This window comes from Solanum dulcamara, chromosome 11, assembly GCF_947179165.1.
Source record: "Solanum dulcamara chromosome 11, daSolDulc1.2, whole genome shotgun sequence".
In the NCBI taxonomy this organism is placed as follows: Eukaryota; Viridiplantae; Streptophyta; class Magnoliopsida; order Solanales; family Solanaceae; genus Solanum; species Solanum dulcamara.
Genome location: NC_077247.1, coordinates 12,797,905 through 12,823,127, shown reverse-complemented (window position 1 = coordinate 12,823,127; position 25,223 = coordinate 12,797,905). Strand labels below are relative to the sequence as shown.

Here is a 25,223-nt window from a genome sequence, read left to right as displayed (position 1 = left end):
AATTCCCCAAACTAATTCTTTATCGAGAAACTTACATAAATATACAATATTAAGAAAATATTTATCATCTATAGCAATAAAAAAAAATTACTGAATATTTATAATACATTTATAATACAGTTTTAATACATATTGCAGAGAACTATTTATAAAACATATATAATACAAGTTTTATAGATGGATAATACATTTATCACATATTTTAATAGACTTATAATACATTATGTTAGTTTCTTACTACACAAACATAATATATATTTTAAAACACTTATAATACATTTATATTGTATGCATAATTCACTTTTAATACAAGTGTAGATTTATCATAGTATTGTTATATATTGCTATAAATGATAATAAATAAAAAATATCACTAAAATCAATAATTATTTTTTAAAAAACAATCAATTAAATAATTTTTCCTTCTTTATTCCCACAACCTTACATAAATATTCTCACTACTACCTACAAGTGCCCCAACCCATATACCCTTACAGCAACTCCAACATACACCTAACGTATACTTATAATTGACACCACAATTCCCACGTGGCAACACTACAACACCCACATATAATATATTTCTTCCAATTCTAATTTCTAGCACACCATAGACCAACCAACCCCAATTGTTATACCCATTTCCCAAATTCAATTCCTAATCTCACTTTACTCGTACAGAACCCAACAAACATACATTTCCCTTACACCTCATACATATACAATATTCTTTTCCACCGACCCAATTTGCCAATTACATATAACAACATTCACTACAACAGCATACCCAATTCACGATACAGTACACTACGCGTACACACATGCCCAAAGACAAACACAGCAAGCTTTTCCTACAAAATCCCTCAAAATCCGTAAGATTTGAAGTTCATCCATCTCCCTCAAGTCAATTTGAGAGCAGGTAACTCCACCCCTTTGTTAACTTTTTCTTCCTGTTTTTTTTTCCAAATAAGATCTTAGAGAAGATTTCTCTCCTCTCAAACGTTTCTTTTTGAAATTTAAATATTTTTTTTGGCTATAAATATCGCACTTGTTTTCACGGGGAGAGGGGGGAAACTGGTAGAGAGAACTTGGAGAATATTAGAGTTTCCATACTCTTTCTTTCACTAATTTACTATTGTTCTTTCCTCTGTTTTGATTTCCAACGTAATCACGCAGTTCTTATTTTTTTTGCACTCTAAATTGATGTCGATCATCCTCGAGCTCGTTGTTCCGATTCGCTGTCCAGAACCAGGTAGTCTTCCATCTCTTCCTTATTATTTTTTTTAGCTTTCAATTAGTTTGTAAATTTGTTTTATGGCTATGCTTAAGATTTTTAGCTTTATGCATTTTTCCTCTTTTGGTTAGATTAGATTAGCTTGTCTGTTTAAATTTGTTCCATTTCTACAAAAATCATGTTGAAATTTTCGATATGGGTTATATTATATTTTCTCTCATTTTGCTTGTCTTAAGCATCTTCTATTAGTTTCTATTTTTTTTGTGGTGAGTGTGATCATAAGAGGTTAAAATCCTCAGCTATTTGATTTCAGTTGTAGTGTCTTGTTAATGGTGACCAGTACTTTGCTTGGAAATTAGTTGAATAATCCTTTTACAGTTTAAGTTTAAGCTATCTGAATAATTAGCAATATTTTCAGGCTTCTCCTGTTTCTTTCCAAGTGTTTAATTTTCTCTTATAAACAAAACTCTAATAACAACAACAACAACAACAACAACAACCCAGTGAAATCCCACATCGTGGGGTCTGGGGAGGGTAGAGTGTACGCAGACCTGACTCCTACCAATGTAGGACGGCTGTTTCCGAAAGACCCTCGGCTCAAAAAAAGCATAGAAAAAGGTCAGACAGGAATATTAGAGTAAATAAGTAGATAAGTAGATGACGAAAACGGTCCAAACAATAGTATAATCAAAGCACAAAAAACAGTAGATATTATTACTGGATAATAACATAAATACCATAAATAACATACATCAGAGTACAAGAAATCATAGTGCGTTAATACGCCTACGAATGAGGGAGAATAAAATCACTATGTACTAGACTTCTACCCTAATTTGTGTCCTCCACACCCTCCTATCTAGGGTCATGTCCTCGGTAAGTCGTAAATGCGTCATGTCCTGTCTGATCACCTCTCCCCAATATTTCTTTGGCCTACCCCTACCTCTTCTGAAACCATCCATGACCAGCCTCTCGCATCTCCGCACTGGTGCATCTGGGACTCTCCTCTTCACATGTCCAAACCATCTCAGTCGCGTTTCCCGCATCTTGTCCTCCACCGAGGCCACTCCTACCTTTTCTCGAATAGCCTCATTTCTAATCTAGTCACTCTTGGTATGCCCACACATCCATCTCAACATTCTCATCTCGGCAACCTTCATCTTTTGCACGTGGGAGACCTTAACTGGCCAACACTCCGCCCCATATAACATAGCTGGTCTAACGACCACTTTGTAGAACTTGCCCTTAAGTTGTGGTGGCACCTTCTTGTCACATAACACACCGGAGGCGAGCCTCCATTTCATCTATCCTGCCCCAATACGGTGTGTGACATCCTCGTCGATCTCTCCGCTGTCTTGCATGATAGAATCAAGGTACTTAAAACTACTTCTCTTTTGGATGGCTTGTTCCCCGAGCCTAACTTCCGCGCCAACCTCTTGAGGTGTCTCACTGAACTTGCACTCTAGGTACTCTGTCTTGGTCCTACTCAGCTTAAACCCCTTAGACTCCAAGGTGCGTCTCCAATCTTCCAGCTTAGCGTTAACTCCGCTACGAGTCTCATCGATGAGGACTATGTCGTCCGCAAAAAGCATACACCATGGCACCTCACCTTGAATTTGTCGCGTCAATCCATCCATCACCAAGGCAAATATTTTGTAACTCTTTTCTATTCATTAGCTTGAGTTTTTTGAATATTGACTCAACTTAAGAATATGTTTACTTTTCCTTTTCTGCACAAAAGGCCAAAACTTGTGATCTTAGATTTAATTATGTAGAAATCATTTGTTTGAAGTGTTTTCTAGTTCACTGTTTGCACATTAAGGTCATATAATGGTTTCTCTCTTCTTTTCTTTTTCAATGATATATAAGGTCCTCATGCAGCTTAAAATTTGAAAGTTGAATCTGTTTCTATGACATTAGTGTGTCATCAGAATCTTTGTGATTAATATATTATACTCCTTTCACTAGTTATTACTAATCATTCTATTTCCCTGGTTTATAAGCATTAGCGTGTCAAAACATCTCCTCGAGAAAATAATTTATGTAACACTACAACAACAACAACAACAACAACCCAGTGAAATCCCACAACATGGGGTCTGGGGAGGGTAGAATGTACGCAGACCTTACTCCTACCAAGGTAGGACGGCTGTTTCCTGGAGACCCTCGGCTCAGTAAAAGCATAAATGCATAAAAAATGTTAGATAAGAATAGAAAATTAAAAGCTTTATGAGAAAAACAACAAACAAATAACAAATAGATAACAAATAAATACAAATAAATAAAGACTAATAACAAATAACGATTAAATAAATAATGAAAGCGTCACAGGTAAAATTGAGTAATCAAAGCATAGAAAGTAATAAATAATAACAGAAATAACAGAAATCAGAAGTCAAAGCGCAAGAGATCGTAATGCACTACTACACCTATGAATAGAGAAGAATAACGAGACTATGAACTAGACTTCTACCCTAATGTGGGTCCTCCACACCCTCCTATCTAAGGTCATGTCCTCCGTAAGCTGTAACTGCGCTTTGACTGTGAGTCATATATTACCGGTAGACTTCTACCCTAATTTATGTAACACTGTGAGTCATATATTACCGGTAGGATCGGTGATTTTTCTTCATGGCTTTAATTTATTATATGTTGTATAAAGTTCGATGCTTTAGCTCTTTATGGACAAGTTGGTATTAAATTAGTTAACAGGGAATGGATTACTATTGGAATATCAAATGGTTGACCAATTTGCTGCATTTAGTTTGTTTTATTCCTGCTGCTTGTTTCCGATCAAAATGGATATAGACGGGTCATATAGTCGTTTATTTTAAATGTGTAACCTGTTGAAATCTGTCCTGTAGTTGCATTTGAGGGTTCATGTTAATGTAATGTTACTGCTTGTCTTCTAAAATAAGCCTTTCGTAGCTTCTGTCTTGTTTGGTCTAGAAATGATCCTCGAGCTTTAATTTCTTAGCGTATTAGACTGATGTTATTTGGTTTGAGTTCACCCTTTTTTTTTTTTACCTATAGTCAATGAATTTGAGTTCATTTAAATTTTGAACTTGATAATGCTTCAATTTTTCTCTTCATTGTTCTGTTCAGTGGAGTTGTTCGGCTTCTTTTCTCTATTGTATTCACAGTCTGTTGTAGCAATTTCTATCAGTTTATAATAGCCACTGCTTACTGCTGGAAAGTTTAGATATGATTCTTGTTTGATCTGTGAGTTCCTATTACAAAAAGATCATGTTTATTCTCACTTACTATGTGCTAAAATACTTCAAAATGATTAAGTCTCTGTTTTGCTTGAGCATTAAGCATTGGGTTTGTAATAATGAGTTTAATCCATTTTCTCCTTACTTTGGGGTAGATTTGACTTACATTACCTAAATGATGTTTGTGTGCTGAATTAATGCCAGTTACTTTTTTGATTACTTATTAATCCTTATCTTTTCTTTCTATTGCGTGAACTATCTCGTTTGAGTCCATTTGGACTCCCCATCTCTTGCATACTCTTTTTCTTGAGTCAACTTCTACCGAACCGTTTGAAAGGGAAGCTAATATCATCTGGATAAAGCCCAAAGCGGTAGTGAGCAGCAGCAGCCAAAAGAGGCTAAAAGGAAGTTGGACTCTTAAGAGTTCGAGAATAACTCTACAACAGCAGGGACAGAAATTCTGGACCCAAAGTCCAGATTCTTTTGAATTGAATTTTTCCATATCTTATGTGTTATTATATGTTATATTATTTGTTGATTACTAACTTTGTTAACTTAGATGAATCCTCAACGTTTTGGGTTTTAAATGGTTATTTCACTTTTTCATTTACTCATGTTGGTTTATGTAGTCATTTCTAATGTAAGTTTTTTTCTGAAAAACTAATTTAGTTTGTCTTTTAGCCAAACTTTGGAACTTTATAAGAATGACTTAAGGATTTTCTATATCCTTTCATAGTTGTTAAATAAAGGTTCTTTTAATTTATGTTTACGAGTTTGAACTAATTGTTTAGTTCAAAAGCTTAACTATGGATTAGTGCAAATATCGAGATTTTTAGTCATTTCGAAATAGATAATTATTTTTATAAGTACTTTAAAAATTTTTTAGCCAAATAATTTAATTTGTCGCGTGTGTTAGCGGATTCTTTAAGTACATAAAATCTTTCTTAGAGGATTGCTTGAACCCTTATCCGACTTTGATTTCTTTTCAAAGTTTTTTTTTAAATGGTTTTCTTAATTTTTCTAAAAATAAGTGGCGACTCTCTTTTCTTTATTTTCAAAATAATAAATAGCCAAGTTATGAGATATTTTTTAACTAAGTTTAAAAATGGATCGTAACAGGTGGAATAACTTATACCTGAATAACTAACACATGAATAAAAAAGTTAAAATGACCAAATTACCCTTTGTCACTCCCAATTAAATATAATTCTTTTCTAAAGTTAAAATCAAATCCACTCTTTGAGCAGAGAGAAGAGCTCATCATCTAACGAGCGTCAAGAAGAATTCGGTGAATTGAAGTTGAAGAAAATACCATCACATGATGATGAAAATCCTCCCTCTGAAAATTTTTTGTATATAAAAGAAATTGAAGAGTTTTTGCCGAGTTGCTAAACGATTTCGAAAAGTAAAACTTCCACTTTGGAACGCATTTGACTTTGTTTTCTTTTACGGAGAGAAAAGATGCAATATAAAGTTCTTACATGTGGTTCACTCAGAAAATGATTTAGCTTTGTTTGTTTTTTAGAGCGTCTTTGGCTTTGTGTGTTTTTAAAATAGCTTCTTTGTTCTTTTTTGTGTAGAACTTTGTATTCTTTTTTATTTATCAATAAAATGGGTCTAGATTCACCCAAAATTTGTTTTTAAAAAAATAAAATTACTAGCTATCAAATAAAAATAAAAAACTTCCTCATATATATATATATACTCGTTGGTTAAACTATATGAGGAAGTTGAAAAATGTGGCATTCAATTTTTTGTCAAAAACTTTGCCTAAACAATATGCCAAAAGTATAAAAAAATAAAGGTAACAAAAATCAAGGGTATTATGATAAATAAATAATTTATTTTTAAGAAGTATATGAGTTTATTAATTTTTAATATAACAAATCAATATCCAAAGAAATTATTAAATTCCGTACAACTATACCCTGCATAACTAATACATGCATAACTAAATCTTACATGACTAAATTCTGCATTACTAATGCCTGCATAACTAATACATGTATTATTAATACTTGCATAACTCTAACTGCATCCAAACGACAACATAATATTGTTGTAAAATTAAATTAAAAGAGTAAGACTATCTATATCTATGTATAATTAAAAGGAAGCAAGTTTAGAGTAGGATCATGTCAATTGACAGTGTAGGATAAAGACATGTGTTAGTTTTAGGACAAATTAGTTAAGTTAGATAATAATAACTAACTTTTAAAATTTTACAGTTTTTTACATAAATTCATGTGTTAATAGTTATTTTTCTTTACATTTTTCAAAGTTATTTTTATTGTTGTTACGTTTATTTTAGTAGGTTATTTAAAAAAAAATTATTTGCTTTCATAAGTTGTACATTTTGACAGTTTTCTAATCATGATAACGGTTATTTGTTTAATTTAATTTGACTTTTTATTTACGAGAGAATTTTTAAATCTTATAGTACATAATCTGCATAAACCATTTTAAAATTTATTTAATCATTTAGATTTAAAATTAAATTATTTTAAATTAAAATTTTAAAAATTATTACATATATAAATTTTAAAATGTCTATATTCTATAATGTAGTCTATTTTCAATTGAGAAATTATATGTCCTTATATAACTCTTCTTTTTAAATTTTAGTTGTTGATATTTTTTTTAAGATAACAACAACAACAATCCAGTGAAATCCCACATCGTGGGGTCTAGGAAGGGTAAAGTGTACGCAGACCTGACTTCTACCAATGTAGGACGGCTGTTTCCGAAAGACTCTCGGCTCAATAGAAGCATAGAAAAAGGTCAGACAAGAATATTAAAGTAGATAAGTAGATAACAAAAATGGTACAAATAATAGTATAATCAAAGCACAAAAAACAGTAGATATTATTAGATAATAACATAAATACCATAAATACCATAAATAACATAAATCAGAGTACAAGAAATCATAGTGCGTTAATACGCCTACGAATAAGGGGGAATGAAGTCACTATGTACTAGCCTTCTACCCTAATGTGTGTCCTCCACACCCTCCTATCTAAGGTCATGTCCTCGGTAAGTCGTAAATGCGCCATGTCCTGTCTGATCACCTCTCCCCAATATTTTTTCGGCCTACCCCTATCTTTTCTGAAACCATCCATGGCCAACCTCTCACATCTCCGCACTGGTGCATCTGGGACTCTCCTCTTCATATGTCCAAATCATCTCAGTCGCATTTCCCGCATCTTGTCTTCCACCAAGGCCACTCCTACCTTGTCTCGAATAGCCTCATTTCTAATCATGTCGCTCCTGGTATGCCCACACATCCATCTCAACATTCTCATCTTGGCAACCTTCATCTTTTGCACGTTGGAGACCTTAACTGGCCAACACTCCACCCCATAAACATAGCTGGTCTAACCACCACTTTGTAGAACTTGCCCTTCTTATCACATAACACACCGGAGGCGAGCCTCCATTTCATCCATCCTGCCTTAATACGATGTGTGACATCCTCGTCGATCTCCCCGCTGCCTTGCATGATAGAACCAAGGTACTTAAAACTACTTTTCTTTTGGATGGCTTGGTCCCCGAGCCTAACTTCCGCGCCAACCTCTTGAGGTGTCTCACTGAACGTGCACTCTAGGTACTTTGTCTTGGTCCTACTTAGCTTAAACCCTTTAGACTCCAAGGTGCGTCTCCAATCTTCCAGCTTAGCGTTAACTCCGCTATGAGTCTCATCAATGAGGACTATGTCGTCCGCAAAAAGCATACACCATGGCACCTCACCTTGAATTTGTCGCGTCAATCCATCCATCACTAAGGCAAATAGGAACGGGCTAAGAGTTGATCCTTGATGCAACCCCATCACAACTGGGAAGTGTTCTGAGTCCCCTCCTACTGTCCTTACCCTGGTTTTGGCACCCTCGTACATGTCCTTGATCACCCTTATGTACGCTATAGGTACACCTTTAGCCTCCAAACATCTCTATAGTATATCTCATGGGACTTTATCGTAAGCCTTTTCTAAGTCGATGAATACCATATGCAAGTCTCTCTTCCTCTCCCTATATTGCTCCATTAGTCTCCTCATAAGGTGGATGGCTTCTGTAGTTGAGCGTCCTGGCATAAATCCGAACTGGTTCTCTGAAATAGACACGCCTCTCCTCACTCTCATCTCCACCACTCTTTCCTACACTTTCATAGTATGGCTTAGAAGCTTGATACCTCTATAGTTGTCGCAGCTCTGGCTATCCTCCTTGTTTTTGTATAGAGGGATCATGATGCTCGATCTCCATTCTACAGGCATCGTTGCCGTTATAAAGATGACATTAAATAACCTAGTCAGCCATTCCAAACCTACCGAGCCCGCACTCTTCCAAAATTCTCCAGTAATCTCGTCAGGTCCGGTCGCTCTTCCCCAACGCATCCTACGAACAACATCTTTAACCTCATCGACCGTAATACTCCTACAACCCCCAAAATCGTGACTCATTTCTGTATGTTCCAAATATCCCAACACAATTTCTCTGTCCCCTTTGTCATTCAAAAGTTTATGGAAGTATGACTGCCATCTTTGTTTGATAAGGGTCTCCTCTACCAATACTTTTTCGTGCTCGTCTTTAATGCACTTCACTTTATCCACATCGCGTGCCTTTCTCTCCCGGGCCCTGGCTAGCCTGAATAATTTCCTGTCCCCACCTTTCTCTTCCAGTTTAGCATAAAGACGTTCAAAAGCTGCCATTTTTGCCGTTGCAACCGCCGACTTCGCCTCCTTCCTTGCTATCTTATACAGTTCTCCATTCACCCACTTCTCCACCTCATCCTTGCTCTCCATCAACTTAGCATACGCCACCTTCTTTGCTTCCACTTTCCTTTGCACTTCTCCATTCCACCACCAGTCCCCTCGATGCCGACTACGACTACCTGTCGAGACTCCTAGCACTTCCCTTGCTACAGCCCTAATACAACTAGTTGTCCTATCCCACATACCGTTCGCATCCCCACTACTATCTCAGACCCCCATATCCTTCAATTTCTCTCCCATCTCTAGGGCACTAACCGTTGTCAAACTCCCCCATCTGATCCTAGGTGGTTCTTCCCCGACCCTCCTCGTCCTCGTCATCTTGATCCCTAAATCCATCACTAAGAGCTTATGTCGGGTTGTAAGGTTGTCGATCGGGATGACCTTACAGTCTTTGCACAAACCTTTATCATCCTTCCTAAGGAGTAAAAAATCTATCTGAGTTTTAGCCACTGAACTACGGAAGGTTACCAAGTGGTCCTCCTTCTTTGGGAAACTCGAGTTGGCTATCACCAACCCGAAAGCTCTTGCGAAATCCAAAAGTGAGATTCCTCCTCCATTTCTGTCCCCGAAGCCAAAGCCCCCATGCACATCATCATACCCTCACGAAATAGACCCGATGTGCCCATTGAAATCCCCTCCCACGACAAGCTTCTCAGTAGGTGGTATGCCTCCCACTAACTCGTCCAACTCCTCCCAAAAGCGCCTCTTATCCTCCTCGCGTAAGCCCGCTTGCGGCGCATAAGTGTTTAAAATTTAAAATTTTAATTTTAAATTAACAATTTTGGAGATGGTTACAACTTTTTCATTTTATCCCACTTTATTATAATTGCAGAAGTTTTCAATACCAACTACACCCACTTTCCCCTTTTGCTCCTCACGATCACACACTTTCACTTTCAGTTTTTGTTCTCATTTCCTCTCTCCAGAGGCATCACTAGGTTTGTGCACTCATAGCACCTGTGATGTCTAGCATTTGCATATGTGTATCGGTGTGTGCGCGGACAGATTAAGATTTAGATTTACTATAGTATATTTATATACATTAACACTGCTGTTTTTAAATTTTTCACTTTTTAATTGTTTGGAGAGGTGATTTTTGGGGTCATAATTTTTTTTTTGTCATTCAAGTCTTCGAATTTTTGTCTAAGCATCTCATTTATTTTTAACTTTTCCTTTCTTTTTGGTTCTTTAACAGGACACTATTTAACAATGAGTCCAATTGATCAAAACAACATAATATTCTTATATTCATTTTTAGGATTACACAGTTATGTTGCAGCTATATTATCTTCAGTTCTTCTCTATTGATGATGTGTTCAGATCTTTATAGGAAATACCAATTGGGTTCTACAAATTAAAGCAGCGTAATGTACTAAAGATGTTATCTTTTGATAGTTGGAGGAGCGTAAGATGTCTTAAGAATATTTAGACTTCGACTGTGGCATTTGTAGAAGGTTGAATTCAAGATACCTCCGATCCGATGATTCTAGCTGCATATGTCTTGAAGAATTTTCTGATAATGATCATTCGGCAATTTTCTATTTATAAACATCAAAATCAAGTATGATGTGTCTTTATATTTGTTTCATATTATGTAGTGTTGTAACATTTGCTTTCATATTTCATATATTTTTGTTTCTTACAGAATCTCTTTGAGTGAGCGTAATGTGATTTAAAATTAGGATGACTATGACTTTGTTGGACCTTATGCTCTCGGGAAAAATAATATTTTATAGGGCATATGAAGGAATGCGATTCTTTATTATAATTTTGCACTCACTCCTCCTTGTGAGGTTAGATTCATTTCTATTCTTAATTTTTAAAAACCTTCTTATGGCTAGAAGATGATTTACCATATCAATTTGGTAAAGGAGTAGTGTAGTAATTTGTATGTTGATAGCTGACGTTTTTTCTTTCAACCAACGAGGTAAACAGTGGTTGAACACTTTTCATGGTTTTTCATTTTTTGCACTTGCATGCATTTATGAAGTCTGATATAATATTGCATTTGTACTTTTTGAAACTAATCTGCCAGAAAAATTAAAGTAGTTCTTTGATGAATTGTTGTGATTTCCAAAGATTATTTTATGTTAAGTTAATTTTTTTTGTGTTTTTTAATTTATTTTTTATCTTTGGTATACTAACTTGTACGGCTATTATAATTGCATATATGTCTTTTTCTTATATATACACATATATAAATGAGCATATAAAAAAAATTGTATCCTAAATTAATAAATAATAAATAAAATAAAAAGAAAGAAGTTTAGATACAATTGAATATATTTGATCTAAAATTATAATTAAGTTTCTTTCATCATTTTCTTTCCAAATAACAACAATATCAAGTGATTTTATTTTTCTCCACTTAAGAAAAATATCTTTTTTAATAAAATAGGTGAATAAAATCTTTAAATAGCAGTTCAAAATGTTTCTATTATTTAAAACTAAAATTTGCAGATTCTCCCTACAAAATGGTTTGTGTTTAACAATATTTTCTGATATATCCAAAAGCACCAAATAAGTCGTGAGGTTATATGCAAACTAATAAAAAATTATATCACAATATAAACATTAAATGACATAAAAAAGATTATTATGAAATAAAGGAGGAAAATATATTGAATTATAAAATTTTATTTTAATTCAAGAAGAGATCCAAGAAAAAAAATATGAAAAAAGTCATGTTGTGGGATACCACGTAACCAATAGCTCATAATAAATTGAGTCACAATGAAATAAATTCAAGAAACATAACATAAATTTTGAAAATACGTAAATACATCTTTTATATAATATATTTTAATAAGTAAACTTGAAAGTCATAGTTTAATATAAAATTAGTTAATTAAGTAATAACCAGTTATTAATTGTTTTTAATATTTACTATTTGAAAAATACAAATTTAATAGTTAATTTAATTTGAAAATTTTTTATAAAAAAATTCAAATGGTAAATAATCTTTTTTGAACTTTAAAAATAAATAAGTTATATTATTTTTGAATTTGAATTCAAAAATCATGACCAAAGAAATTAAAAGAGAATAATGAACAATAATGTTAAGACAAGTGAAAACTTTATAAAAAATCATTAGCAACATAATATACTAAATTTTGGATATTTTAATAAATAAATAAAAAAAGTAAGATATATAATTGACGGCCATAAATTTACTTTTTTTTTTAATTTTTGAAAAATTAATATTTTATGATATTGTATGTATATTTGTTGAAAAGATCACGAATGTAAAGAATGATTTTGTCTTTACGGTGATGTGAATAATCATATGTCAAGACATAACGAAATTTGATAATCATTATGGTGCAACAATGGAGGGTTTTAAAATGAAATGATCATGCATATGATACCTATTTTCTTATGTTAAAGTAATATTGAAAAGTATGAAGTAAATCACGCACAATGAATTAAAAAGGTGATTATTTTGCTGTAAAATATTTTTACAAATGAAAAGACATGAAAAACTTCTATATATCATATTCAATTCATTACTTGGGGATATACAACATTAAAAGCTATGAAAAACTCTATTAATATACCTGTATTTTTCTAATCATATTTATATAAAATTAATTTTTCATGCACTTAAATACTTAAGAAAGCATAAACCGTCCCAACAAAAAATATATTAATTTTTGCATAGCCAAAAGTTCTATCTTAGTATCAACGATATATGTAAATTATTTTTTTGAATAATAAGAAAAAACTAATTAAAATAAGAATCTTGTGTCTTTACTATTTTTATGCATAATATTTTTTAAGTTCCATCTTAGTATCAGTGATATATGTAAATTATTCTTCCGAATAATAAGAAAAAACTAATTAAAATAAGAATCTTATGTCTTATTTTTATGCATATTATATTTTATGGTTTAATTTTTAAATATTATTCGCCCATATTCTTATTATGATATTGGCCCTGCCTCTAAATTATAAAAGTTTGTATATTGCTTGAAGAAATAGACAATAATAAAGTAATAACAATTACATATATCATATAAAATGTTACCCTGCAATAAGAACTATCCAAAATAATGAAAACAAATATCTAATATATCACACATGGTTCATATACATATGTTTCTATTTTTTTCTTTAACTTTTTTCTTTGAATCGCGCGGACACATAAGTTAGTAAAGTAAGAAAATAGACAAGAAATTAGAGAGACGAAATGAGTGCTTTCTTATTTTTTCAATTGTTCAAGTGTATACAACGTGAACTCTAATGCCTCTATTTATAGAGCTATATTGGGGCATACAAGAGGTTAGTCATAAACATGATATTAACCATGAAAGTTATGAAGGAGGATCAAGGGGAGGTTATGGAGGTGTGGGATTTACTATATATAACGGTTTAGTTACACCTTGAAATTATGGAGGTTATGGAGGTGCAGGAGTTACTAAATAAAATGATGTAGTTACACCTTGAAGTAATGGATATTGACATAAATATAATGTATTTGTCACCCTTTGCTTCTACATTTATGTAGGATCTGAGCCTGGCACCTCTTGCTTTTAGTACCCCTTGATCAGGCCGAGCTTCTGGACGCTTGAGAGGTAGCAGCTTGTCATCTTCGGCAGACGCTCATCGTCCATTTACTTTATGTTTTGTTCTACTTGGGAACTGAGACATATATACTTGTATATTTTCCATTTCTGTTGAAATAGTGGCTTGTACATGTGACACAAAGTCTTGGATAGTTTAGAATCTATTTTTCGCTTATCCCCTTATCTATATCATTTTAGACTTTATATTTCCGCTTTCATTTTTATTTATTTTAAATTGTTCAGACTTTTAGGCTGACTCGTCTTAGTGGATTAGGCGAGTGCTATCACACCCGAATCTGGATTGCGACATTACGCTTGTATTTCGTGATTGTTTTTGAAACGTATGAAAGGTGAATATGAACCCGTTCACCTGCCATGTGGACCGTTTACTATTATATAATTTAATAGATGCGTCTATTGTATGATCACATGTGCTCTTGTTATCAACTTGCAATTTGATTTTGTAATATTATTTGCCCGAATTGTAAAATTAAGAGCACGGTTCTAAAATGTAAAATTATGTTGATAATGTTGGTTGGTTTAATAGAAATTGCATGCCTCTAATATAGCTAAATCATTTGTTATGAGAACAAAACTCTCTAATAAAATTTGGTATGAAATGAGTTTATTTAACATGTAGCAGCAGGTCAGAAACCAAATAATTTTCATCTAAAAATTTGAATGTGCAGTATTTAATTTTATTGTTCCACCATGCACAAAGATGGATCCCCAAATGAGGTTGTGGTGAAGTTAGATTACCTAAAATTAGGGGGAAGATATGATTAGCAGCTAAAAATTATGTGTTGGATGAATTATCTAGACCCTCGTCAAAAAATGTGAACTTGAAGTTCAAAAGATACTTCATTTGCAAAATGTTGCTTTGCTGATTCTATAAATTATTTAAGCTGCAAATGCTCCGGTAAATGATCCCTGAAGGATAGAATCTATGCCACGCTAGAAACATGATAGATCAATCGGTTCCAAATGTAAAACTCCTTGAGGAAGGAGATGAGCAAATTATCAGAATGGTCATGAAAGGCAAGTGTTTTAAAAGAGCACTATGACATAATACTTCATTATATGACAATGTTGCTTGGATAACTCAAGTAAAAGAAGAATATATTGAAGGAAACAAAATATGTATATTTTGCTGAAGTTCTTTTCAAGCATAGTCTTCAATGGAATTTACATAAGATTGATATGCGTCATCTCCGAAATGTTAAGTAATGTTTTCCTCAAGGGGAATAAATACGCACTGTACTCTTTTTTTCTAAGCTTAGATTTTGTTCCAAAGGATTTTCTAGGCAAGATTTTTGACGAAGCAGTAAACAATGCTTATTACAAAATATGTGTACTCTTTTCTTTCACTAAAGATTTTTTCTATTAAGGTTTTAATAATGCATATATCGTACATCACACAACTACACACCTACACTCAGACAACCCAATCTATATTATTTATATCACAATTGCACTAGAATACTAGACAGTCCACAAATAGAAAGTACAAGTACGTTCTCACCACTATACTCAGACAAATATAGGAAATCTCAAATCATAATCAATTATAGATGGAGTTGATCCTGGACGAGGTAAATGGATTTAGAAATTCATGTCGGATGAAATAGATGCAAATGCAATGTCAACTATCATGATACATGTCTGTCTTATGATACATATCCACTGATTAACTCAGAGCAGAACATATAGGGGACTCACATAGACCATGTATCCGCCGGAAACAACCTCAGACAATATCTACAGGAAGAGACCTCGGCCATAATATCCACCGAAAAAGACCTCAGCCGTCGGAAGAAACTTCGACAAATCACCTCGACCAGTAAAAACCTCAATTTCAATATCTAGTACCTTCACTCATATCATTTCTCAACCATTAAAGATATAATATATGCATAAGTAATAAGTGAAATAGGATAGATATTCACATAAGATACCATATAATTCACAATCACATTATAGACCAATGTCCCGTAGTTCACAACACTTAGACAATTAACCCTATCCGCATTTCCACTATCACCCTTCAACTCATATAATTCAATCCAATCTAATGAGACAACACACCCTAATCCCTTCACATAGGAAAATACAAGGTTCAGCATACTTAACAAGGGTTAAAATTCCACTTGCCTTAACCAAAAAAGTCACGAATAATCCGAAATCACCCCTTTTCCTCTCCGACGATACTCCAAATTACCACAAATCAAATATAGACTCACAATCATATTTTGAATTTATTGACACTAAAATAAAGAAATTCGGGTGAAAAGGGTAAAAGGGTCAAAAATCTCATATCAAAAATTGAACTCAAAATCTGATTATTTTTAGATGAAGATATTCATCGAGTAATCAGAAACCTAGTGGTGGAATAGTTTCATGTCTCAAAATCCAAATAAGTAATGGGTAATCAAGATATTAGGTTAGAATAGTTTACCCAATATTTTTCCTGCAAGAAACCCCTTCCAAATCGCCTCTCCAAAGCTTGAAAAATCATAAATAGTGAAAAATGGCTTAAGCCCCGACTAAACACTGTTTAGGCCATATTTTTTCTTTGCGAACGCAGATCACTTACTCCGCGATTGTGGAGATAGTGGAGATATCTCTCCGCAAACGCTAATCACCCTCCGCGAACGTAGAGAAGGGATTTAGTACACTATGAGAACGTGGACTGTCCTCCATGAACACGGAGAAGGAAATATCAGGCACTAAATAGCAGATCTTTGGCAAGTTTCAAAGTCACGGAATAGACCCTCAGAATTCGTTCGGAATCCCGTGCACACAAAGTATATATGTCATCCTGATAAATTCAATGTTCTGGACTCAATGGAATCATCGGAATTCGAATTTAAGGCATCCTTGACCTAGAATCCAATTAGTCGCAACTAAACTAGTTTTGGCACTTGAAATACTCAAAATACCCTCGGGACCTCTAAAAATTATAATGAAGCCATTTCTAGCATTAGAATCCCCTTCCAAAACCATTGGAGCCATCAGAAATCTAATCCGAGTATCCGAACGTCAAATATTTATCAAAGTCAAACTTGGATCAAACTTTAATTCAATTTCCAACTTCGGACCTAAAATCTCCGTTTTAACTCTAAATATGATTCCGACAACTCTCCTAGATAAATTTACGCATTTTGGAGCTGATGAAATTGATAAAATTTTATTTCGAGACTCGAAACTCTGAATAACTCCAAAATTCAAATTTTGACAACTTAAGCCTTTAGAACCCATTTGTCAAGCAAAACCTCAACTTTTCACAAGATTTTCAAAAACTAATTTTCAAACCCCTAAAAAAGTAACTCGGTAAAACTAACGAGAGGGGTAAAATGGTAATTTTATCAAAAATGCCAAAAATAACCTTCAGGGTCATTACATCATCCACTACTAAAAACTATGTTTTTCCTCAAACATAAAGCAAGGGACATACCTGGAGTCTCAAAATGATGGGGTTAACGGGCCTGCATGTCTGACTCTAGCTCCCAAGTAGCCTCCCCCATAGACCGATGCCTCGACTGGATCTTCACTGAAGCTATTTCCTCAGTTCTCAACTTCCTGAGCTGCCTGTCCAAAATAACCACAGGCTCCTCCTCATATGTCAAATCTGGGCTCAAATCCACCGAATCATGGGAAATCACATGAGACTCATTGGAATGTAGTGCCGTAGCATCGAGACATAACTAGATGTAAGAGGATAGACTAGGTGGTAAGACAAGTCTATAGGCCACCTCTTCCACTCGATCTAAGATCTCAAAAGGGCCAATAAACCTAGGGTTGAGCTTACCTTTCTTCCCGAACCTCATGACACCCTTCAAGGGCGAGACCCTCAACCATACCTGGTCACTAACCATGAATACCAAAGGTTTAACCCAACTGTCAGCATAGCTTTTCTGGTGACTCTGAGTTATCAACAACCTATCCTGAATCAGCCAAACCCGCTTCATGACATCTCGAAGCAAATCGGTGTCTAGGTTATCCACTGCCACAAAATCAAATAATCCAATGGGCGATCTACATCTCCGTCTATACAAGGCCTCAAAATGACCCATCTAGATGCTGGAATGATAATTGTTATTGTAAGCGAACTTCGCTAAGGGCAAGTGCTGATCCCACCGAGCACCGAAATCAATCACACATACCCATAGCATATCCTCAAGCACCTGTATGTCCTCTCATACTATTGTCCATCTGAGGATGAAATGTGGTACTCAGATCTAATCAGGTACCCAATCCACGCTGCACGGCCTCCCAGAAGTGAGATGTGAACAATGAGCCACAATTCGATATAATAGAAATAGGGATCCCATGAAACCTAACAATTTGACAAATATAGAGCCAATCCAACCTATCTGACATGAAACTAACCTTAACTGGAATGAAATGATCCGATTTTGTCAATCGGTCGACCATAACCCAAATAGAATCAAAACCTCCCACGGTAGTGGGAAAACCTACCATAAAATCCATCGTGATCCTCTCCCACTTCCAAGTGGGAATGAGCATCCTCTGAAACTCACCCCAGGCCTCTGGTGCTCACACTTAACTTGTTAACATGTCAAAAACTTAGACAAAAAACTCGGCGATGTCCTTCTTCATACCACACCACCAATAATGTTGACTTAAGTCATGATACATCTTTACTGCCCTCGGATGAATAGAATATCGAGTGTAATGGTCCTCCTCAAGTATCAATCTAACCAACTCACCCATCTTAGGCACATAAATGTGACTCCCAATCCTCAAAATACCCTTGAAATCAAGCACTATTTCCTTAGCTTCACCTTTCGTCACCTTATCTCGAATGAGGCACAACTTCTTATCCTCAAACTGTCTCTCTCAGATCTGATCCATCAAAGAAGAGCGGGCCTTTACAAAACCAAGCACTCTTCCCTCATCAGAAAGCTGTAATCTAACCAACCCATTGGCCAATTGCTAAATATCTCTAGCCAAGGGTCGCTCCTTAGCTTGAATAGCTGCAAGACTTCCTATGCTAGAACTCTTCCTACTCAATGTATCGGCCACTATATTGGCCTTCCCGAGGTGATATAGAATAGTCAAGTCATAATCCTTCAAAAGATCAACCCACCTCCTTTGCCTCAAATTCAAGTCCCGCTGGCTGAAGATGTAGTGTAGATTTTGGTGATCGGTGAATATCTCATAATGTACTCCATACAAATAATGCCGCCATAACTTCAAAACAAAGATGATTATTGTCTACTCTAAATCCTGGGTGGGATAGTTCTTTTTATGAGTCTTTAATTACCTCAAAGCATAGACAATCACCTTCCCCTTTTGCATCAACACTTCACCTAAGCCTACTCTCAATGAATCATAATACACGGTGTAGCCAACACCCTCCTCAGGTAGGGTTAACATAGGCGCAATAGTCAATAATACCTTGAGCTTTTGGAAGCTCTCCTCACACTTATCCCACTAATGAAATATCACATTCTTTTGAGTGAGCCTGGTCAGTGGAGCTGCTATCGTAGAGAAGCCCTGAACAAAACAATGATAATACCTTACCAAACCCATGAAACTACGAATCTCTATAGCTGAGGTGGGCCCAGTCCATCCTTGGACCACCTTGATCTTAGTTGGATCGACTCTAATGCTCTCATTAGACACTAAATTCCCTAAGAACGCCACCGAGCTCAACCAAAACTTACACTTAGAGAACTTGGCATAAAACTTCTCCTCTCTAAGCCTCTGGAGCACAATCCTCAAGTGTTGCACATGATCTACCTCAGTCTTGGAGCAAACCAAGATATCATCAATGAAGACAATCACAAATGAGTCCAGATACAGATGAAACACCCCATTCATCAACTCCATAAATACTTCTGGGGCGTTAGTCAGCCCGAAATACATAACAAGAAACTCATAGTGGCCATATCTAGTCCGCAAGGCTGTCTTAGGAATATCTGAAGGCGGAGTCCTCAACTGATGATACCCAAATCTCAAATCGATCTTAGAGACTGAGGCCGCTCCTTGGAGCTGATCAAATAAATCATCTATACGGGGAAGAGGGTACTTGTTCTTGACTGTTACCTTATTCAACTATTTATAGTTGATACATATCCTCATAGACCGATCCTTCTTCTTCACAAATAACATCGGTGCACCCCAAGGAAAAACACTAGGGTGAATAAACCCCTTACTTACTCAATAGATCTTGAAGTTGCTTTTTTAGCTCCTTCAACTCAACTGGAGCCATACGATAAGGAGAAATAGAAATGGGCTTGGTTCCCGGCTTGAGGTAAATAGCAAAGTCAATATCCCTGTCAAGTGGAACCCTTAGAAGATTAGTGAGGAATGCATCCATAAACTATCAAACCACAGGAATAGACTCCATAGAAGGTGGCTCAACATTAGTATAAAAAATATGCCAAATACGCCAAACAACCCCTATCGATTAATCACTGGGCTCTAATATAAGAAATAACCCTACTAGGATAGAAACCACTCGAACCCTTCCACACTATCCATGGCCTACCAGGCATAGCTAATGTCACCGTCTTGGCATAACAATCAAGAATAACATGATACGAAGGATAGCCAATCCATACCTAAAATGACGTTGAAGTCTACCATATCAAGGATAATCATATCCACCCACATCTCATAACCCACTAAAGACACAATAAGGATTGGTACACCTGATCCACTACTAAGGGCTTTCCTACTAGGGTAGAAATATGCACAGACATGGGCATATGATCACATAGTTTGTCAAACCCAGAAAAGAAATATAATGAGTAGATTTAGGATTAAATAACACAGATGCAGGGTGATGACAAACTGGAACAATACCTGTGATAACTGCATCGGAGGCCTCAGCCTCGGGTCTACCTGGAAAAGCATAATAGTGAGCTCCCCGCCTGCCACCTGTCTAGGAAACTCCTCTATGACCCTGCTGTGCTAAGGCATCACCCTCTCTCCTACCTCTAGTACGACACCTCTATCGAGATGACCCCTACCACGACCCTGGGTTTGTGGGGCTAAACCTCTGGCTGGTGGCGCCGGACCCCTGATTGGAGCTGCTATGTAAGTATGGTGTGGACCAACATGAGTCTGCATGGGGAACTATCAAACCATATGGTTTGAGGATCTACACCCAAAACACGACCTCGGAACAAACGTCTGATGCGGAGAAATAAGAAGAATACTATAACCACCTCGACCCGCAGGCCTATGGTGTGAATCGGATGAACCCTGAACCGAACTGTATGAACCACAATAACCTTGTCCTCCCTCAGATGTTGGCATAGAGGCATGAACGATCCCTCTACACTGAAAGGAGCCACCTCCTCTATAAGAACCTCTACTTCTAGATGAGGCACCCGAAAACTATCCAGAAGCACGGGCCCTCTTGGGTTCCCTAAACTCTTCCTTCTCCATCAACTCCACTTCTTTGGCGGTACTAACTACCAACTGAAAGGAGGCTATATCTCTAGATACCCAGAATATCGACTTCTGATAAAATAAGTCAAACCTCTCACAAAATGGTGAACTCACTTGGTTTCATCAGGGATGATAGCGGTGGCATATATGGCGAGCTGACAAAAGCAAACCTTGTTGTTACATTCCGTATTTTTGCATTTTGGATTATTCGTAAGCTAACGATTATAAATTCAAGGACTTTTAATTTTGAATTTTAAAATGACATGATTCGTTGTAGATGCCAAGTTATATGAATAATTTATGTGTAGTAAAATACATCTCAAGAAGGACCCTTAAGCCAAATCAAAATAGAAGCCATCAAATATGTTTTTCTTAAAGTCACGTTTCGGGTAAGCTGACTTCGGGAGGCCATAACCGCTTTATAATTTGAGAATTTGGGAAAACGCTCAACATGAAAGTTGTAGATAATTGAAATATCTTTCCAACCATAGGTCGTGGGACGAAATGTGATATCGGAGTAATAAGATATAGACGTTTTAAGTCTGACAGGCCAAACTAAATAGTGAATTCGGCCCAACCCAATTCTAATTCGGGTCAGGCCCAATACCTACGAAATTAGATCTGATTTTTTGTAACTATTCCTTCAAACTTTAGACCAACATAATTCTGGAAATTTCCAGAGAGAGAGAGAAAGGGAGTTCTTGAGAGAAATCCCAAATCCGACCAAAATTCAAGTCCCGAAATCCGAAGCTCATGAAGAGAAAATTGTTGTACGTCGCGTTGGCTTCAATTTGAGCTAGAAATCAGCCAATAAGGAGAAGATTTTATGTGGTGCTGCAAATTTAAGGTAATATTAAAGTCTCCTTTTCATTGTTAACAAGTTTAGTTAGAGTTTTAACGAATTAGAACGGAGAAAATAGTGTTATAAACTAGTTTGGTGATTTGTTGAGAGTTATGGGTTAAAGGGTTGTTTTAGGTAGATTAAATAGATGGAATTATCTTAGTGATGATGTATAATAATGGTTGATATTGTTTTGATGTTGTTGATGAGTTGTTGTTCTTGAATTTGGAGGAAAAAGGTGTATGAAGATTGTGAATGTTCAAACCCGTTTTTGGAATTGAGTAGCTGGTAGTAATTCTGGAATATCTCATTGTGTAGACCTTCGATTTTAGATATTAAACATGTTTTGGAAAGCTAATACACGTACCTACAACTCTTATGTTTATGTCTTAGTCTATATCTGCTGTTATTATGTCGAAAACTGAGCATGAATCATAAGACAAATTCTGTCCAGATTCTGGATTGAAAATTCCTTCATGTATAGCTGTTCGTATTTTGATGATATCTCTTTGTAGAAAATGAATTTTGAGTTGATTTCTTTTGCATTGGAAACTTAAGACAGAGATATAAATGTTTCATGAAGGTTATAAAGTCCAGTTTTGCCGTTTTCATTTTCACAATTTAGATACAACGTGAGGTACTTGACTTTCCGAATTTACTGCTTTGGTAACATGAATAATAAATCTTATTTTGTGTCAATATTTTGGATTGCTAATGTTGGTTGATGATTATATGGCTGGTTTGAAAGTGGGAAAAGTGAGCGGTATAGGGGAGGTGCTGTCCAATTTTTTTTAGAAATAACCTACTAACGATAGACTACGTTTTATTCTTGTCCATAGCTTAATCATAGTGCTTAACGTTTTAATATAGGTTGAGACAATATTGGACAACATATACGTATAAACGCTAAAGGTATGTAAAGTTAACATCTTCTTCTTTTGGCATGATCCATATGAAACGAACGAATGACGTATGCTTAAATTCCAAAGAAACTCGTATTCGTAGATATACTCGGATGGCTACCGTTCTTGATTTTCAAAATTTATATTGTTATGTCTTGACTCATGTGTATAATTCCAGCCATCCTAGTTGGTATAACTCATGTTGTGGTATAATTCATATTTTAGTATAATCCATAATTAGTGTGATTTATAATGACTATTGTCTTGGTTTTCAAATGATGGTCTGTTTTGCTTATTCTATTAAGTCTCCGATAATGATTAAATTTCACAAGGTTGCTAATGATATCTTATTCGTGCATGCTGTTATGGTATTATTCACCGAGTCCTACGATAGGCCGGGTATGTTATCATGTATGAATTCCACTACATTATTCACCGAGTCCCTTACTAGAGGGCCGGGTACGTGATATGATAATATGATATTATAATGATATGACGATATGATTATGGCACCGAGTCCCATAATGGGTCGGGTACGGTATCAGTGTACACTACTCTATTCACCGAGTCCCTTGCTAGAGGGCCGGGTATGGTATATATATACATATGACGATATATTGATATAATTGTGACACCGAGTCCCATAACGGGCTAGGTACGATATATGATGATATGCATGTCTTCATTTTATAAGACACAGGTACAGTGATTTATTGATTATGATACTTGACTCCTGAATCTTTATTTCAGATGTGATCTCCTTTACGGTATTTTATGCTTTATATACTCAGTACATAGTTCGTACTGACCCCCTTTTGTTCGGGGGGCTGCATTTCATGCCTGCAGGTACAAATACTCATTTTGGAGAGCCGCCAACTTAGGATTCTACTCAACGAGTTTGAAGTGCTCCATTGTCTCGGAGCCCAAACTTTGGGTACTAATCCTTATAATGTATATATTTGTGTATTTAGGGGTACGACGGGGCCCTGTCCCGTCATATGCTATTGTTAATTCTCTTAGAGGTCTGTAGACATATGAGTGGGTTGTATATAGATGTTGTCCGGTGTACTAGTATGACTTATGTTTTTGGACGTTTACATTCAGAATGGAAGCCTTGTCGGCTTACATATTATGTTATCTTATTTTTGACAATTAAGACTCCCCAAGAAATAGGTGATTTTAGTATATATATAAGTAACAATTTGAGACAACGTGCTACCCATATAAATCCTTTATCATGCTTAATTGCCGATTGACTATAGATAATATGTGTGTATACGAGGGTCCAATTTGGACACTAGTCACGGGGCTAGGTCGTGACAAAAGTGGTATCAGAGCAGTTCATCCTCGGAGTGTCTACAGACCGTGTCTAGTAGAGTCTTGTTTATCGGTGTGTTGTGCACCACATCTATAAACAGGAGGCTACAGGACATTTAGGACGTTGCCTTTCTTTCATATCTAAGATCGTGCGATAGAGCCCAGCCGTAGGACATGAAATTCTTTTTTTCTATCTTTTGATTTCAGCTGAAGAACGACATCGATAGAAGAAAACGATTGATGATATTGGAAGCTACACAATATACGGGTAAGTAATGATGCGAAAGAGGTATGGTGGATAAGGTAAGCATATTGAAGTATGATTGAAATGTAAAGTTGAAAATTGAAAGAAAAAGTAGACATGAAAGTGTAACAGGTGCAGTTCGAGTCGGACATAAGAGGTAAGTCCATCATTTTCATACTGTTGTTGATATTGGGTGCCCTGTGTGGCTGCGATATGATATGAATATATATATGTTGAACCTGTGAGGCATTGTTGGTATTTTCTGCGTGCAGATTTTGAGATAGTAAGAAATACAGAGGAAACTCTGCCTATTTTTTTTTTCAGAAAAAAAAAAGAAGAGAAAGTGGGACATAAGTTCATAATATATTTTGAAGGTTGATAACCATGAGGTAAATTTATTGTGTTGTAGTAAAGAGTTAAGAAATACCCCAATGTCATCATTAAGGGACACCATTTTTATTTGGGAAATTTTATTTCGGAAAAAGCCTATTTAGAATTGATTTAAACGAACCAAGATAACTTCCAATCGCATGTTTTCCTTAAAAGAAGCTTTTGTTGAAGGAAAAAAAAATACGTCTCATAATTAAGTTTTACTTCCATTGAGAAGTACAAGGCACTCAACAATTAGTTTGTGAATTAAATAATTCATTCAAAATTTAAGAATAACCTTGGAGGTAAACCAGGTGCATCAAGCACTAAGAGGTCCGGTGGT

General features: G+C 35.5%; 2 long non-coding RNA genes across 2 annotated transcripts; both read left to right on the top strand.

The window, feature by feature from the left end:
• Window positions 1-622: 622 nt before the first annotated feature.
• Window positions 623-5,059, top strand: LOC129874308 (uncharacterized). The gene is made up of 2 exons (XR_008762871.1): window positions 623-919; window positions 1,177-5,059. It is a non-coding gene; the product is annotated as an uncharacterized LOC129874308 (long non-coding RNA).
• A 16,691-nt stretch (window positions 5,060-21,750) lies between these two features.
• Window positions 21,751-24,108, top strand: LOC129874167 (uncharacterized). Its single transcript, XR_008762843.1, has 3 exons — window positions 21,751-22,054; window positions 22,919-22,960; window positions 23,797-24,108. It is a non-coding gene; the product is annotated as an uncharacterized LOC129874167 (long non-coding RNA).
• The last annotated feature ends 1,115 nt before the right edge of the window (window positions 24,109-25,223 follow it).